Below are 16,674 nucleotides of genomic sequence, written 5' to 3' on the forward strand. Positions count from 1 at the left end.
TAGGCACCTAGTGGAAAGCCATTTTCAGGCGAAAACGGATATCATGCCGTGGATTTTTTTGGCCAATTGCAAGGACTATTTTCTGCCTGGGAAGTCAGATGTCCGCAGGTCGTGGTCGTGCGGTAGCGTTCCCGCTTCCCGCGCTGGGGCTGCCGGGTTCGATTCCCGGCGGGGTCAGGGATTTTCTCTGCCTCGTGATGACTGGGTGTTGCGTGATGTCCTTAGGTTAGTTAGGTTTAAGTGGTTCTAAGTTCTAGGGGACTGATGATCATAGATGTTAAGTCCCATAGGGCTCAGAGCCATTTGAACCATTTTGAAGTCGGATGAGGCAAAAGTAAAAATTGTGAAGAGAATACTGGGAGATTCAGCTCAGACATGGGATAACAAATTTAAGGATCAGTTCACTTCATTTCAAATATTCGAACGTATGTTTCTATACAAATACTAGAGTAAAAATAAGCAATGTAGGTTGCAAAATGAGTTTTTGAATGGACCTGTGTACAGGGGAGGCAGACTAACTATGAGGGAATAAATGAGTACATCTGGATCAGCCTTTAGGTGTGTTAACAGAAATATCCAAGGAGTAGACTACCGGAGGAGCTACAATGGGAACTCATACATTGCCCCACTTATTCTGTGGAGGAGTTTTTAGACTTTGTTGAGAGAACAGAGCAGGCTATGTGCTATAGGCCTGGGCTTAACCGTAGGGATCTGGGGAAGAGAAGAAATATGAATTGGGGTAACAGTCATCAAAACATTCAAAGAAATAGGAATTGGGGCAATATTCATCAGAGCCATCATGGGGACACAAATATAAATGAATATTGGAGAGGAAATAGGGGAAGTTATAATGAACTGAGCCACAGTCAAAGGGATTTTAGGGGCAATGATGTGAGAAATGAACCAAAGTCAATGCTGGGAAATGGACCTGGAAGAGAGAGACAGAACAACAGCACACAACAGGGACGGCATCCTTTAAACTAGGAGACGTCTCAAATGGGTTCCACTTTTGTACAAGACAAGTGGCAAACAATAGGGCCATGAGATGGAACGATAACAATTATAACCAGACTAGGGGTGGTTATTCTGAAAGGGGTTATGCCAATAATGATAGAAGTAGGAAAGAGGAAAGAATTTGTGGCATGGAGGCCATTTAAATGATGAAAATGTATTGAGGAGCTGGTGCATGGAACATGGCAAAAGGAGAACTTTTAAGAGGAAGAATGTTATGGGTTTAAAGGCCCAAATGGAAGAAATAAATGCTGAGAATGTTTTTTTGTAAAGAGTTCGAGGATGTGAATTCTGAGAAAGATAGTATTGGTTTGGTGAGCATTATTAACAGGTCAGGGACTAAGGCACTGTCTGAAGGAATAGATGGATGTTGTGATGACCAAAGTGTATGTGAAAGTAATAGTAAGAAATTTGTTGAGTTGTGTGTAATGGAAGGAGGATACAGTGAATTATAGTGTTAATTCTGAGAGGGCCAAGGTGCATGAAACTAATGGTTTTGTAGATGATGGTAATGATTTTGGGGCCATAGTGCCTATTGTTGATGTAGTGATAAATTAATATGAAACAGAGAGTGTATCTGGTGAAGTTTATGAGGTTAGCTGTGAGCAGCCAGAAGGGGCTGGTTCTGAGACGTCTGGTGATAGTGTTTGTAATGTACAGGATGGTAATGCAAGTGATGTTTTGGTGGGGAAAGCTGTGTCTGAATCCATGAAACATGACGAAACAAATTGTGCTAGTGTTTACATGTATGGGGTTAAACAGCAAACTAAGAATGATGAACAGTGGAGAACTAAGGAGGAATCTGAATTAAACTTAAATTATTGGGGAGCAAGGGCAAAATGGTTGCAAAAATATACACCAGAAAATTGGACTGTAGAGAAATATAATTATGTGAACAGTTTAAAGCAGTTAAATGTTGAGGATGAGGCATATTATGATGTACTCAAGAAAATATTTGATGGGGATAAGGAGTTTGATTGTTTAAGGGGGGATTTTATAAATGAAATTGTAGGATGTGCTGTAGAGAGTAACTGCAGGGTTACAGATTGTGGAAAATTAGTGTGTGATGAGGGAGATGTAGTCGAAAAGGTGAATAACTATGTAGTGTATGAGGATGAACAGTATGGGTGTATGGGATAAGCTGAATGTTAAGTTATATTATACACTTAACTTACAATGTTTCTAATTTTTGCCAATTATTATTAACATTTAAAGACCATAAATAATTAGTTATTAGAGATATGAAGATTTTGAGCAGCGCAATGTGTAGATCGCTATAGATTACGTATAAAAACGGTGCTACATGCAGTTCTATGTTAAGAGTTTGCAGCATAGATGTCAACAAACAAATTTGCGCTAAGTGGCCAAATTTTGCAGAAACTAAAACTTGATTTGCAGGTGATAGAATAATCCTAGAAATTAATGTTACACAGTAAATAACATGTATTATTAGCGTGGTTCCGATTGTGCACTTATTTCTGTCGAGGGATGTATGTATCAAAATTTGTAACCCTAACTGATGAAATTGGTACTCAAATAACCAGAGGGGTTGACGTCTAAGCCTATACAAGCGAGCGGACATCTTGGCCAGTGTCAGTCGTTGGTCAGTCGTTATGGAGGGTGGGTGGCGAGCAAGCCCCAATTGAGGGTGGCCCATGTGGGCGTTTGAGAATTCTTTTTCGTGGCGATTTATTTCGACAAAGAATATTGTTTAATAGTGCAATTGTGGAAGCATATATTTGGTGAACTGGAAGTGCTACGATTATTTATTTGAGTATGATTTATGAGGTATACATCGTCGCAAGTGAACATGTGGTGAACTGTGATTTCGCGCCAAAACTGTTAGAACAAAGAAGACAGTGGGACTTGTGGTTCTGTTCGAATTGATTGATTGATTTCCGTTTATAGCAGTAGTGATAGAACTGTGTCGTGAAAACTGATTTTGCTATAATAATCGCGTAATTTTTGTTCCCTAGCATAAACTGTATTCATGTCTGAGTGAATAATTAATTCAAAAACTATAACTAACGCGCGGGTGTGGCGCAGTGTACTAATGCACCAAGTGTGGAAGTCATCCCCTGAGACTTACGTGAGAGCCAAAAATTTGCAACAACATTTTTTAACCAGCATTTGTGTATGCACATTCGTGTGAACTTTTCCACTGCACTCTATTTACCGCTCCGTCGCAACATGCATATTATGTCGATGTGATTCCTTTTTATTTAGTGAGGTACAGTCTTTCCGGTTCTCAGTAGTGTGTGGAAGGGAGGGGAGGGGAACGGGACAGCGGGCAAGGAGAGGAGAAAGTGAGGGATGAGATGACAACAGCAGGTGACATCCTCACGTGACATCGTCATTGTGATGTTGTCACATCTAAACCCCTGTAAGAAGAGGCGCAAAGAGACCTCCATCTTAAATAAATTTGGCATCAACGCAGATTGTCCAGGTATGGGCTTCATTATCCTTTTTTCAGTGAATCCGATGAACATGTCTCAATTTTTCTTCAGTCTTGATTCCATTGTTGACCGCAACGTCAAAACTGCCTCTCTTGTCTCTTTACTAAAGCCAAACTAATCGTCATCCAACACATCGTAAAAGTTCTTTTAGATATTTCTGTGCCTTATTCTTGTTAGCAACTTGAACTGATAATTTACTTTTGCGATGATTCTTGCGCCTGTCTTCTCTGTCAACTTCAGAGTTGTGTGGGTGAAGTTTTCAGCAAGATTCTGATACATAGCCAGTCTCATACATTCTCCCCAGCAGCGTAAACAGTCGTTTTATTGCCACTTTCCCCAATGATATTAGAAATTCTGGTGGGAGTTATCAATCCCATGTGTCTTATTTGATTGGAAGTCATCCAAAACTGTTTTAAGTTCTGATTGTAATATTGGCATCCTCTTCCCTACCGACACCTGTTTCTTTTCTGTAAGGCCTACCGACGATATAACTAGTGGATTTCCCTAAGATAAACTTATAAAGAAATAGTTTGAACTATAAATATATTTTTATATTTTTGAAATTAACTATTCAGTTTGTACAATTATGTTGCGTAACTACACTCCTGGAAATGGAAACAAGAACACATTGACACTGGTGTGTCAGACCCACCATACTTGCTCCGGACACTGCGAGAGGGCTGTACAAGCAATGATCACACGCACGGCACAGCGGACACACCAGGAACCGCGGTGTTGGCCGTCGAATGGCGCTAGCTGCGCAGCATTTGTGCACCGCGACCGTCAGTGTCGGCCAGTTTGCCGTGGCATACGTAGCTCCATCGCAGTCTTTAACACTGGTAGCATGCCGCGACAGCGTGGACTTGAACCGTATGTGCAGTTGACGGACTTTGAGCGAGGGCGTATAGTGGGCATGCGGGAGGCCGGGTGGACGTACCGCCGAATTGCTCAACACGTGGGGCGTGAGGTCTCCACAGTACATCGATGTTGTCGCCAGTGGTCGGCGGAAGGTGCACATGCCCGTCGACCTGGGACCGGACCGCAGCGACGCACGGATGCACGCCAAGACCGTAGGATCCTACGCAGTGCCGTAGGGGACCGCACCGCCACTTCCCAGCAAATTAGGGACACTGTTGCTCCTGGGGTATCGGCGAGGACCATTCGCAACCGTCTCCATGAAGCTGGGCTACGGTCCCGCTCACCGTTAGGCCGTCTTCCGCTCACGCCCCAACATCGTGCAGCCCGCCTCCAGTGGTGTCGCGACAGGCGTGAATGGAGGGACGAATGGAGACGTGTCGTCTTCAGCGAAGAGAGTCGCTTCTGCCTTGGTGCCAATGATGGTCGTATGCGTGTTTGGCGCCGTGCAGGTGAGCGCCACAATCAGGACTGCATACGACCGAGGCACACAGGGCCAACACCCGGCATCATGGTGTGGGGAGCGATCTCCTACACTGGCCGTACACCACTGGTGATCGTCGAGGGGACACTGAATAGTGCACGGTACATCCAAACCGTCATCGAACCCATCGTTCTACCATTCCTAGACCGGCAAGGGAACTTGCTGTTCCAACAGGACAATGCACGTCCGCATGTATCCCGTGCCACCCAACGTGCTCCAGAAGGTGTAAGTCAACTACCCTGGCCAGCAAGATCTCCGGATCTGTCCCCCATTGAGCATGTTTGGGACTGGATGAAGCGTCGTCTCACGCGGTCTGCACGTCCAGCACGAACGCTGGTCCAACTGAGGCGCCAGGTGGAAATGGCATGGCAAGCCGTTCCACAGGACTACATCCAGCATCTCTACGATCGTCTCCATGGGAGAATAGCAGCCTGCATTGCTGCGAAAGGTGGATATACACTGTACTAGTGCCGACATTGTGCATGCTCTGTTGCCTGTGTCTATGTGCCTGTGGTTCTGTCAGTGTAATCATGTGATGTATCTGACCCCAGGAATGTGTCAATAAAGTTTCCCCTTCCTGGGACAATGGATTCACGATGTTCTCATTTCTATTGCCAGGAGTGTAAATTACGTAACGATGAGTGATATCTTGATAACTATGCCACAAGATGGACACAAAATAATTTGTGTAAATCACTTAAATGGAGGCATTCGAAATTAATTCAGCATTTTACATTAATTCACGTGCTAGTGGAGCTGTATGTAAAGCTCCAAAACGTGCTGTGATTACACTTTTAAAATAGGCTTGTCATTGTTATATCTGTGTTTGACTTCACATTCACAGCTTTAAAATATATATATATAATCTAAAACGTTGTCCATTCACACACTTGTGTTAAGAAACAGAAGGGAACACAGGGAGATTTTTACACTCAAATAGACTTTTCACTGAACAACAAATCAGTAAATGGCCACATTAATATAATAACTCGCTGATGATGTTAATCATTAAAACAATATCACACTGAGGTGCAGAACATCTGAAATTAAATTATATCTTACGCAGTATCGCCCCCACTGAGACTTCCGAAGAAAATCGATGAACTTTGTGGTTCCATCCACTTTATTCCCCACTAGCGGGACTGCCCACATCATATCATATAGCAAGTTATTAAACACTCCCACCTGCCCCTTCCCAAAATACTGGATCATATCTGACAGTAAGAGAAAAACGGAAAACATGTAATATACGAAGGTGAGTCAAATGAAAACATTAAATTTTTTTTTTAATATTATTTATTAGGCAGAGGTGGTACAAGGCTCTATCACTTTTCAACATAATCTTCCCCACCAACAATGCAAGTCCTCCAGCGCTTAAAAAGTGCATAAATTCCTTTAGAAGAAAAACTCTTTTGGTAGTCCTCGCAACCACTCATGCACCGCGTGGCGTACCTCTTCAACAGAACGGAACTTCTTTCCTCCCATTGCGTCTTTGAGTGGCCGAAACATATGGAAGTTACTTGGGGCAAGGTTTGGTGAGTATGGTGGATGAGGAAGACACTCAAAATGCAGGTCTGTGATTGTTGCAACTGTTGTACGGGCAGTGTGGAGCCTTGCATTGTCGTGTTGCAAAAGGACACCTGCTGACTGCAATCCACGTCGCTTTGATTTGATTGCGGTCCGCAGATGACTTTTTAGGAGATCTGTGTATGATGCACTGGTGACAGTGGTCTCTCTGGGCATGTAATGCTCCGAAATAACGCCTTTTTCGCTCCAAAAGAGAGTCAGCATAACCTTCCCTGCTGATGTTTCTGTTCGAAACTTCTTTGTTTTTGGTGATGAGGAATGACGCCATTCGTTGCTCGCTCTATTCGCTTCCGGTTGGTGGAACTGACCCCAGGTTTCGTCCCCAGTAACGATTCTTGCAAGGAAGCCATCACCTTCTCGTTCAAAGCGCCGAAGTAGTTCTTCATAAGCATCAACACGTCGTTCTCTCATTTCAGGAGTCAGATGCCGTGGCACCCACCTTGCAGACACTTCCTGAAACTGGAGCACATCATGCACAGTGTAGTGTGCTGACCAATGACTAATCTGTAAGCATGCTACAATGTCATTCAGTGTCACTCGTTGGTTTTCCTTCACTATAACTACAACTTCTGCAGTGTTTTATGGAGTCACAACTCGTTGTGCCTGACCTGGACGAGGAGCATCTTCCACTAAAGTCACACCCTTTGCGAACTTCCTACTCCATTCGTAGACTTGCTGCTGTGACAAACATGCATTACCGTACTGAGCCTTCATTCGTCGATGAATAGGTTTCACACCTTCACTACGCAAAAACCGATTAACAGATCGCTGTTCTTCCCTGGTGCAAGTCGCAAGTGGGGCGGCCTTTTTTATACTGATACTGCGACGGTATGTGTGCATCTGCACTATGCTGCCACGTACAGGCCATTCTGCACGCTGTTTGTAGCACGCTTGCCAGCTTACAGGATAACGACGCGAAATTTCGATTTGTTGTTACAAATTTAAGTTTTTCATCTCACTCATCCTCGTAGATATACGTCCAGAAACAAATTTGTTATACACATACGACGAAAGTTTATTACAAGTCCGTGAGGATTTTTCACGAATAAAAGGAATCCAAACGCGTGTGCTATAAAAGCAAGGGCGGACTATGGACGATGGACGACCACATCTCCAATAACATAACAAAGGACGTGTTGTGTACAGAGAACGTAAGGACGGACATAAAACTAGACGGATGTCGTTCGGTAAACAACGAAGGGCCGATGGCTGTACAGCGACGTGCACAGAAGCCCGCAGGCGGCGCTGCTGGGGTGTGGGAGTAGTTGAGGAAGAGCCATCTGCCGGCAGGCAGCGGCTTTCTTGCAGTGCTGCACAGCGAGCGGAACAAAGGCGTTTCGGGAACCACTCAGTCGTGGCGGCGCTGCCCCAGCCCGGCCCGGCTGAGCTGGCCCAGCAGGCGGCGAGGCGACTGCGAGCAAGCAGCACTGCCGCACGCCAGGTCGCGGTCTCGTAGTAAACACCCAGGACGGCGGCCGGCACGTGCTGCAGTGAACGGGGTCAATATCAGTTTTATCGAAGTAGATGTCGAAAGATGCACATCCTTTTTGTCGAAATGAAAGGCGAAGGTGACGGTGAATTGTCGTTTCTGGGTGATAACACTGTTGTGTATTACCTAAAACTTATTTATTTATTTTATAGAAAATTTTTTATAAATAATTTGTAGCGCTGTCCTACGAATCATCATTAGTCACGTCTTTTTTTAGTTTAAAACATTGTCACTTTCTCTGCGGAAGCTGTACGTATTATCATCCTCCTACACTACTAGCCATTAAAACTGCTATATCACGAAGATGACGTGCTACAGACGCGAAATTTAACCGACGGGAAGAAGATGCTGTGATATGCAAATGATTAGCTTTTATGAGCATTCATACAAGGTTGGCGCCGGTGACGACACATACAACGTGCTGACGTGAGGAAAGTTTCCAACCGATGCCCCGTGTAAGGAGGAAAAATGCGTACATCACGTTTCCGGCTTTGATAAAGGTCGAATTGTAGCCTATCGCGATTGCGGTTTATTGTATCGCGACGTTGCTGCTCGCTTTGGTCGAGATCCAATGACGGAATCGGTGGGTTCAGGATGGTAATACGGAACGCCTTGCTGGATCCCAACAGACTCGTATCACTAGCAGTCGAGATGACAGGTATCTAATCCGCATAGCTGTAACGGATCGTGCAGCCACGTCTCGATCCCTTAGTCAACAGATGAGGACGTTTACAAGACAACAACCATCTGCACGAACAGTTCGACGACGTTTGCAGCAGCAAGGACTATCAGCTCGGAGACCATGGCTGCGGTCACCCTTGACGCTACATCACAGACAGGAGCGCCTGTGATGGTGTACTCAAAGACGAACCTGGGTGCACGAATTGCAGAACATAATTTTTTCGGATGAATCCAGGTTCTGTTTACAGCATCATGATGATCGCATCCGTGTTTGGCGACATCGCGGTGAACGCATATTAGAAGCATGTGTTCGTCATCGCCATACTGGCGTGTCACCCGGCGTGATGGTATGGGGTGTCATTGGTCACCTCTTGTTTGCACTGACGCCACTTTGAACAGTGGACGTTACATTTGAGATGTGTTACGACCCGTGGCTCTACCCTTCATTCCATCCCTGTGAAACCCTACATATCAGCAGGATAATGCACGACCGCAAGCTGCAGGTCCTGCACGGGTCTTTCTGGATACAGAAAATGTTCGACCGCTGCCCTGGCCAGCACATTATCCAGATCTCTCACAAACTGAAAACATGTGGTCAATGGTGGCCTAGCTACTGGCTCGTCACAATACGCCAGTCACTACTCTTGATGGACTGTGGTATCGTGTTGAAGCTGCATGGGCAGCTGTACCTTTACACTACATCCAAGGTCTGTTTGACCCAATGCCCAGGCTTATCAAGGCCGTTATTACGTCCAGAGGTGGTGGTTCTGGGTACTGATTGCTCAGGATCTATGCACCCAAATTGCGTGAAAATGTAATCACATGTCAATGCTAGTGTAATATATTTGTCCAATGAATACACGTTTATCATCTGCATTTCTTCTTGGTGTAGCAATTTTAATGGCCAGTAGTGCAGATTTCGGGAATCTTTTTGACAAAGTGCCATGCTGCTGACTGTTTATAAAGATCGTATGCTATAATAGATTCTCTAATATGTGAGGAGACCGAAGATTTTTTATGTCATGAAATCCTCAATTTTGGGGTAAAAGGATATCGATAGCAACATTTGCTGATTGCGTTTCTATCTTATATGTAAATTGAAGCCGGCCGAAGTGGCCGTGCGGTTCAAGGCGCTGCAGTCTGGAACCGCAAGACCGCTACGGTCGCAGGTTCGAATCCTGCCTCGGGCATGGATGCTTGGGATGTCCTTAGGTTAGTTAGGTTTAACTAGTTCTAAGTTCTAGGGGACTGATGACCTCAGCAGTTGAGTCCCATAGTGCTCAGAGCCATTTTTGTAAATTGAAGGTGGAGGGGGGTGAAAAGAAAGGAAAGGTAAGGGAAGGGTTTATTTATGTCAGCTGCAGCGGGACGTTGCTCTCCTTAGTGGATATGAAGAAGAATTACAGAATTGAACAGAATAAACAGCCTAATGAATAGAGGATGTGGAATCAGAGTAAATCGAAGAAAGGCGAATGTAAAGACAAATAGCAGAAATGAGAACAATGCGAAACTTTATCATCAAAATTGGTGATCACGATGTAGCTGAAGTTGAGGAATTCTGCTGCCTAGGCAGCGAAACAACCCATGATGGACACAGCAATGAGGCTACAAAAAGCGGACTAGCACACGCAAAAAGGCCAATCGTGGCCAAGAATAAACTGCTAGTATCAAGTATATGCCTTAATTTGGGGAAGAAATTTCTGATAATGTACGTTTGGAGCACAGCATTGTGTGGTAGTGAGACACGGACGGTCGGATACTGGAATGGAAGAGAGTCGAAGCATTTGAGATGTGATGCTACAGAAGAGTGTTGGCAAATATGTGGATTGTTGAGATGATCAGCGAGGAGGTTCTCCACAGTGCCGGTGCCGAAAACAGTATATGGAAAATACTGACGGGAAGAAGGGTCAGACTGATATGACATCAGGGAATAACTTCCAACGCACTAGAGGAAATTATTTTGGGAAAAAACTGAAGAAGAAAACATTGAGAAGAAAAGGTTGACACAGGAGAGGAATTCATGGCGGGCCACATATGAGTCAGAGAACTGTGACTAAAAAAAAGTAATAAAACAGTAGGTGGCAGAGGTCCATATTACCCGACAAAAAACGCAACACGTTTTCGACGGAGATAAAGATAACGTCAGGAGTGCCTCGGGAGTTATGCTCTTGTACTCTATGTACAATGAATTGCAACTTAAGGACGAGGCAGATAAAGTAAGATGACGTGTTATTTATTCAGTGGAAATGACTGAAAGGCCAGAAACGTGTTCTCAGAATCCCTGTCGCACACCGAAAGTTGAACGTCACACAGCATGAGGCCAGTGTGGCTGTAGCCCCAGTTGGAGCTGGCCTCCAATACGAGACATCTGAAGAACGGGCAGAGGCGGCGTTTGTCGATCGGAGTGCCCTTCCCGTGTACTGTGGTGGTGGAGTTGCTCATTACAGAATGGACCAGAGACAACATCTGGATAGCCTCATACTCGTCGGGAAACCGAAAGAAAGGCGAAGTGTGACGATTGTAGCCCAGGAGTTTATTATAGCTCGCAGAATTGTTTAACGTGCATTTGGAGCATTCCGAAATATAGGCGCTGCTCGAAGCACAGGAGGTGGTCGACTACGATCAAAAAGAGCACGAGATGACAGCTACAGTGCGCAACAGCAAGAATAGACTCATTTGAAACATAAGGTGCAACTGCAGGCACTTTTTATCTGGACTGTACGCTCCGGGGTGACACGCTCACGCAGCTCACGCTCCAGAGTGCCACAGCGAATGCATGAGGGCGCTCTCTTAGCCCGACGGGCAGTATCCATTGACACCCGCACTTCGGCGACACTCTTGTAATGGCGCAAGAGCATGGGGATTGGACCAACGGGGAGCAGGGACGCGTTCTTTTCATAGATTATAGCAGATTCAGTGTGAGTAGTGACTCTAAACATATCCTCACATCGGGAGAGACTAGAGCACGTAATACACCCTTGAACATTGACAGAATCAATATTTCTACGTTGGTTTCTCAAGTATTTCGTATACTAGCCTCTCGTGCTTAATGAATAAAAATTTCACAGACGTGCGTAATTACTTTCTGCTCATTTAGTTGTTAATTAGTGACGATTTAATGAGATCGTAAACGCATCCATAATAATCTTTGCTGCGCAGACACTCCATTTTGACTATAATGTACAAGAACACGACTACTGTAACAATTGTGGTACAGTCTGCTCACACACTGAATAGAGAGCTTCTGAATCCCTGGTCATTTCCAACGTCACAAGCCAACACCTGGATGTAGGCTGTTCCACAAAGGTACACCTACCCCTACGCAGCGCTCTTCTGGAATCAGTGGTGACACGTTGCGCAGAAAAGTGTGGGGGCGCTAATTTTCATTAAACACATTAGAAAATATGAATGAGAAATCAGCAGGTAAGGCAAATAACGCAAAAGATCACACGAACAAAATTCAGGTAAATCGGCATATCGCCAGTCGCTGCACTCCGCTGCTATACAGCTAACAGATGATTAGTTTTTATGTACCATCGTTCTTCCCGGAAGATCGATTTCCCTAGACAGTTCATAAGAACGCAGCGCGATTGCCCCACATGTGGCCAGCGCACAGCGTGAAAAACGTGCATTTAGACTCATGTGCTGTCTATGCTGCAAGAGTCCTTCGATCTCAGTGCACGCGCCACCGGCCACGTTTTCCTGGTGTTAACGCCTTCCGTTTCTTTTCAGCCTTCATAACATGACGTGACGCTTTAATTGATTGGTTCTGTCTTCTGGACTTTAAAAATTCTTACTTGACAAGACCTGATCAGAATCTTCGATATCACATTCAGTGACCCAGAATGAGTTTTGCACTCTGCAGCGGAGTGTGCGGTGATCTGAAACTTCCTGTCACATTAAAACTCTGTGCCGGACCGAGGCTCGAACTCGGGACTCTTGCCTTTCGGGGGCAAGTGCTCTACCAACTGAGCTACCCAAGCACGACTCACGCCCCCTCCTCACAGCTTTACTTTTGGTAGAGCACTTGCACGCGAACGGAAAAGGTTCCGAGTTCGAGCCTCGGTCCAGCACACAGTTTTAATCTGCCAGGAAGTTTGCATACAATGATGTTCACTAAAAGTATATTTTCATCGGACAAATGTCAGATCGCTCCATTGTTTGGTGTTTTCGCAGTATGAAGTTTTACTAACAACTACTTTTTATTCTTTTGGTCATTTTATTTTGATATATGTATTATTTCCACCTTTCTCTCGCGATCTAACCTCTGTATGATCCACAATTTGGACATGTATGTTCGCTGGTTTGTGATTACTGCTATTATGTTGTCTTCAGGTTACGTGAATTTCTGAAGAAGACAGGTTTACATCCGACACAGACATGGTCAAAGGTTGAATAAAACCTCCCTTTGTCGCCACTGATTGACTGCTTTCGATTTATTTATTTACTTGACCTTATCTGATCACACCGTTTCTTACAATAGACCAGGGTTACACATATACCGTACTTTTCTTACCTCTTATTTACCTCAGAAACAATAATTTCAATGTGACAACAAGTATTAAAACGATATGATTGTCTGAAGTGGCGGCGTGGGTAAATTATACTATGGACTAATAAAGTTAGTTACTGGCAGTACTTGTACTACTGCAGATGCTATCATTTGATAGTTAGAGCAGTAACAACAAAAATAATGATAATAAGAATGACAATAATGATAATGTCAGGTACAGCAAGTTCTGGGGAAAGGAAATTCAAGGAAAGTGCATCGGCTAGGTATACTGGTAAATGAGGACGATTAGGTTGGAATGAGGGAGGCTCAAGGGTAGCGAATGCGTTCGGCGACAGTGGTAATTCTTACTGTTCCTATAGTATATATGTCATTAACCGTCCTCTGAAGCTTGGGATGGTATTCAGTTCTCCAATATATTGCCGGAGGTTATTCCAGTGTCGGGTTCCTGCTACTGAGAAGGAATTCGTGAAATTGGCTGAACGATGGAGTGGCGCAGAAAGGATTTTGCTTTGACGGGATCAGATGTCTCTGCCATGCTGTTCAGGAAAGTGTGTTAAGTTAGAGGAGAGATATGAGGGACAGTGTTCTTTGATAACACACTAAAGAAGATAGAGGTTGTGAAAACCTCTGCGTCCGTCCGCACGAAGTCAGACGATCATATGATGAAATGTAATCAAATAGTCTAACATCACCAATAGAACGCTCAAGCATTCTTAACCAGTTCCAGGTGCAGCGAGCTTTCCTGAGAAAGGCCTACCGGAGTAACATCGCTTTAATCCATAGTTGGAAGTATAATCGTTTGTACAAGTTTGTTCCTCAGTTCAGTAGGGAGGAGTTTCTTATATTTCTGTAGGATGTGAAGACTTGGTGATGCCTTCTTGCACACTGCTGCTACGTGCTCAGTCTAGTTCAGATTTTCATCTATCATTCGTACACTCTTTGCTGAAAGAGAGTAACTTATATTTGTCACAATTAGTCTCAAAGATGATAGGAGTTTTCCTTCTTGAGGGTCCACAGTCACATTGAATTTGTTGAAAGAAATTTCCGCCATTTGACAGTTAACAGTTAATTTATTTTACACAATCATGATTTTGGCGGTCGGAGCCACTCGCAAGTACTTGTTGAACCCTTAAAGTATGTCTGACAGGTCAGACATATTTAGACATTTCAACATGCATTTGATAACGGTTCTAAAGGCTTAAATCATGATTGCGTAAAATAAATGAACCGTTAACAGTCAAAGGCGGAAATTTCTAGAAAACAAGTAAGAAATAAAAAAGGTGATAAGGCTTCCTGATCTTGCGTACTAATGAGCGTACAATGACCAACCATTACACCTTGGGTTCAGGATGGGTTCAGTTTAATCCGACGTTCTGCACCCATTTTTATAGTGCACGCAGCTCGACAATGGGATTCCCGATGTTATTGGTTTTGGAACTACATACAACAGGACGTCATCAGCGTAAATTAGGTGTCTGCAATAGGACAAGCCTGATGACACATCATTAGCGTACAATGACCGGCCTTTACTGTGACTTAATGCTGTTCGATATGACGCATTGCTGGTGAGACGTCAGGCTGCTGCGATTGGTAAGTAAAATGTCATAGTCAACAGTGCCGAAGACTTCGCGAAGCCGAAAAGCACAATATGGTTTCCTGTTGTGCATCCACGCCGACCTTCAGATAGTCTTACTTTTATTAAGGAAGATGTTGTACTGCGATATTTATGGAAGTATGAGTGTTATTCGTCTAGTAGGTTGTTTGTAGTTAAGCAGTTCGTTAGCTGGTCGTGGACTTTAAGACTCTGGACAGCGCAGATGGAATGCAAAAAGGTAGGTAATCAAAGGATGATGTAGCCACGACATTTTTAGGTACTGTCATAAATAGACCCTGTTGCTGGGTCTCAGGGAAAACAGTTGAAGCAGTGGTTGAAAACATCTGTTATAGTAATTGTATGATAAGCATTATGATGCGGACTGTGATGCCATCGTGTCTGTAGATGTTGATGTGACACGCATGTTATCGTTTTTTAAAGATGATACATGTAATGACTGAGATTTTCGTGGCTACCGTCCTTTATCTGCATGAAGTAACCAATCAATCTCTGTTTAGTTTGACAGTTGAAGTTGTACGTAATGTAAAGCATTGGTTTAGTTCAGCGGCTGGGACAATGGTATCAGCTGCGTATTTTACTTTGCCTGTACCAAGACCACACAGGATTTTCCTCAGGACAGCTGCCCCATTTCTGTTGTCGCTTAATGCATGGGCGTGCCTGAGTTTTGCATTCGTCAGAGATTAACTGACATTTTTCCGCTTCTGTATGTAAGTAATATGATTTTCGGGCGTGGGGCGTAGTTTATAAGTCCGATGTGCAGCTCGTCTGGGGTTCATGAGCTCTTTAAGGTTTCTTGTTAGCCAAGATACAAGACTCCCTATAACTTTTCCAGTCTTTTGGGTTCATATATTTCATTTAGTTAAGTAAGTTTGTTAGTAACCCCGTGAAGTGTTTCGATTGTGTCAGAAAATAGAGTAGAAGACGTCCTCACCACTATTCGTCGTGACTCAGTTGCACGTTCAGATAAATTGATGCATTCGATGTCTCGGTATGTAATCTGTTGTGGTTTCTTCTTAGGACATTATAGAGAGTACGCTATAAAAATTATGTCATGGGCAGAGAGGCCAGGTGCAAATATTTCAGAGGTAGGAATTACTCTGGGGACTTCGAAGCAAATATATCTATGAGATTGTAACTACTGTTCATATGAGAAGAAAGCATCTGCTTCAGTTTCACACTGGATGTATTATTTCATAGAACATTTATGTTAGTGTCACCAACTTAATATGCTCATATGTCGAGTCGAGAATTGAGATAGCAGCTTCGAACCAGGCAAACATGCCTAATTCTTGAGGTTTTGTAGAGGACACGTATCAGGTACTTTCTGGCAAGGGATATAATCTCTATGAACGTATCTTACACTTTTTTATCTTGATTATTTTAACATATCTGTAGCACAGTAGGTGATTAATCGAACTGTATGTACGCCCCTAATCCATCTCCTCAACGGTTACGTCTGTCATGTGTGACAAGGTTGTAGCCGTCTAGATTTACAGAACTTGCGGGAATACTTGTTTTGAGCCAAGTCTCCGACTGACGTACTAACTAGATGTCTGTGTCTTGAAATATGTGATGGAACTCGTTGAGATGAACTGGCAAAGAATAATATCGGTAAACAGAAAAAGAATAATTTGTACGCAACAGCAGTGAAAGCAAGATAAACGGTACAAATGCACAGTGTACTTTAATGGTTCTAATTATTAGTAAGAACAGTAATTTGATAATAATGTTTTGTATAAGAAAGGAAAAAGGACAGCAAATCAATCGTCTGAATCGGAGCCCTGTGAGGATAGTGAAACGATGCACTATATTGTTATTCAAAATATTAGAACCGAACACAAAATTTATTACTAGTACTAAAAGTAAACCATAACAAACAAAAAATAATAAAAGGAAAATATTTTAAGGAAAATATCACAAAAA

General features: G+C 43.6%; 1 non-coding gene across 1 annotated transcript; it reads right to left on the reverse strand.

The window, feature by feature from the left end:
• Positions 1-12,532: 12,532 nt before the first annotated feature.
• Trnas-cga lies at positions 12,533-12,607 on the reverse strand. The gene has a single exon. It is a non-coding gene; the product is annotated as a tRNA-Ser (tRNA).
• Positions 12,608-16,674: the final 4,067 nt, after the last annotated feature.

The sequence above is a fragment of the Schistocerca americana genome, chromosome 7 (assembly GCF_021461395.2).
Source record: "Schistocerca americana isolate TAMUIC-IGC-003095 chromosome 7, iqSchAmer2.1, whole genome shotgun sequence".
Classification (NCBI taxonomy): Eukaryota; Metazoa; Arthropoda; class Insecta; order Orthoptera; family Acrididae; genus Schistocerca; species Schistocerca americana.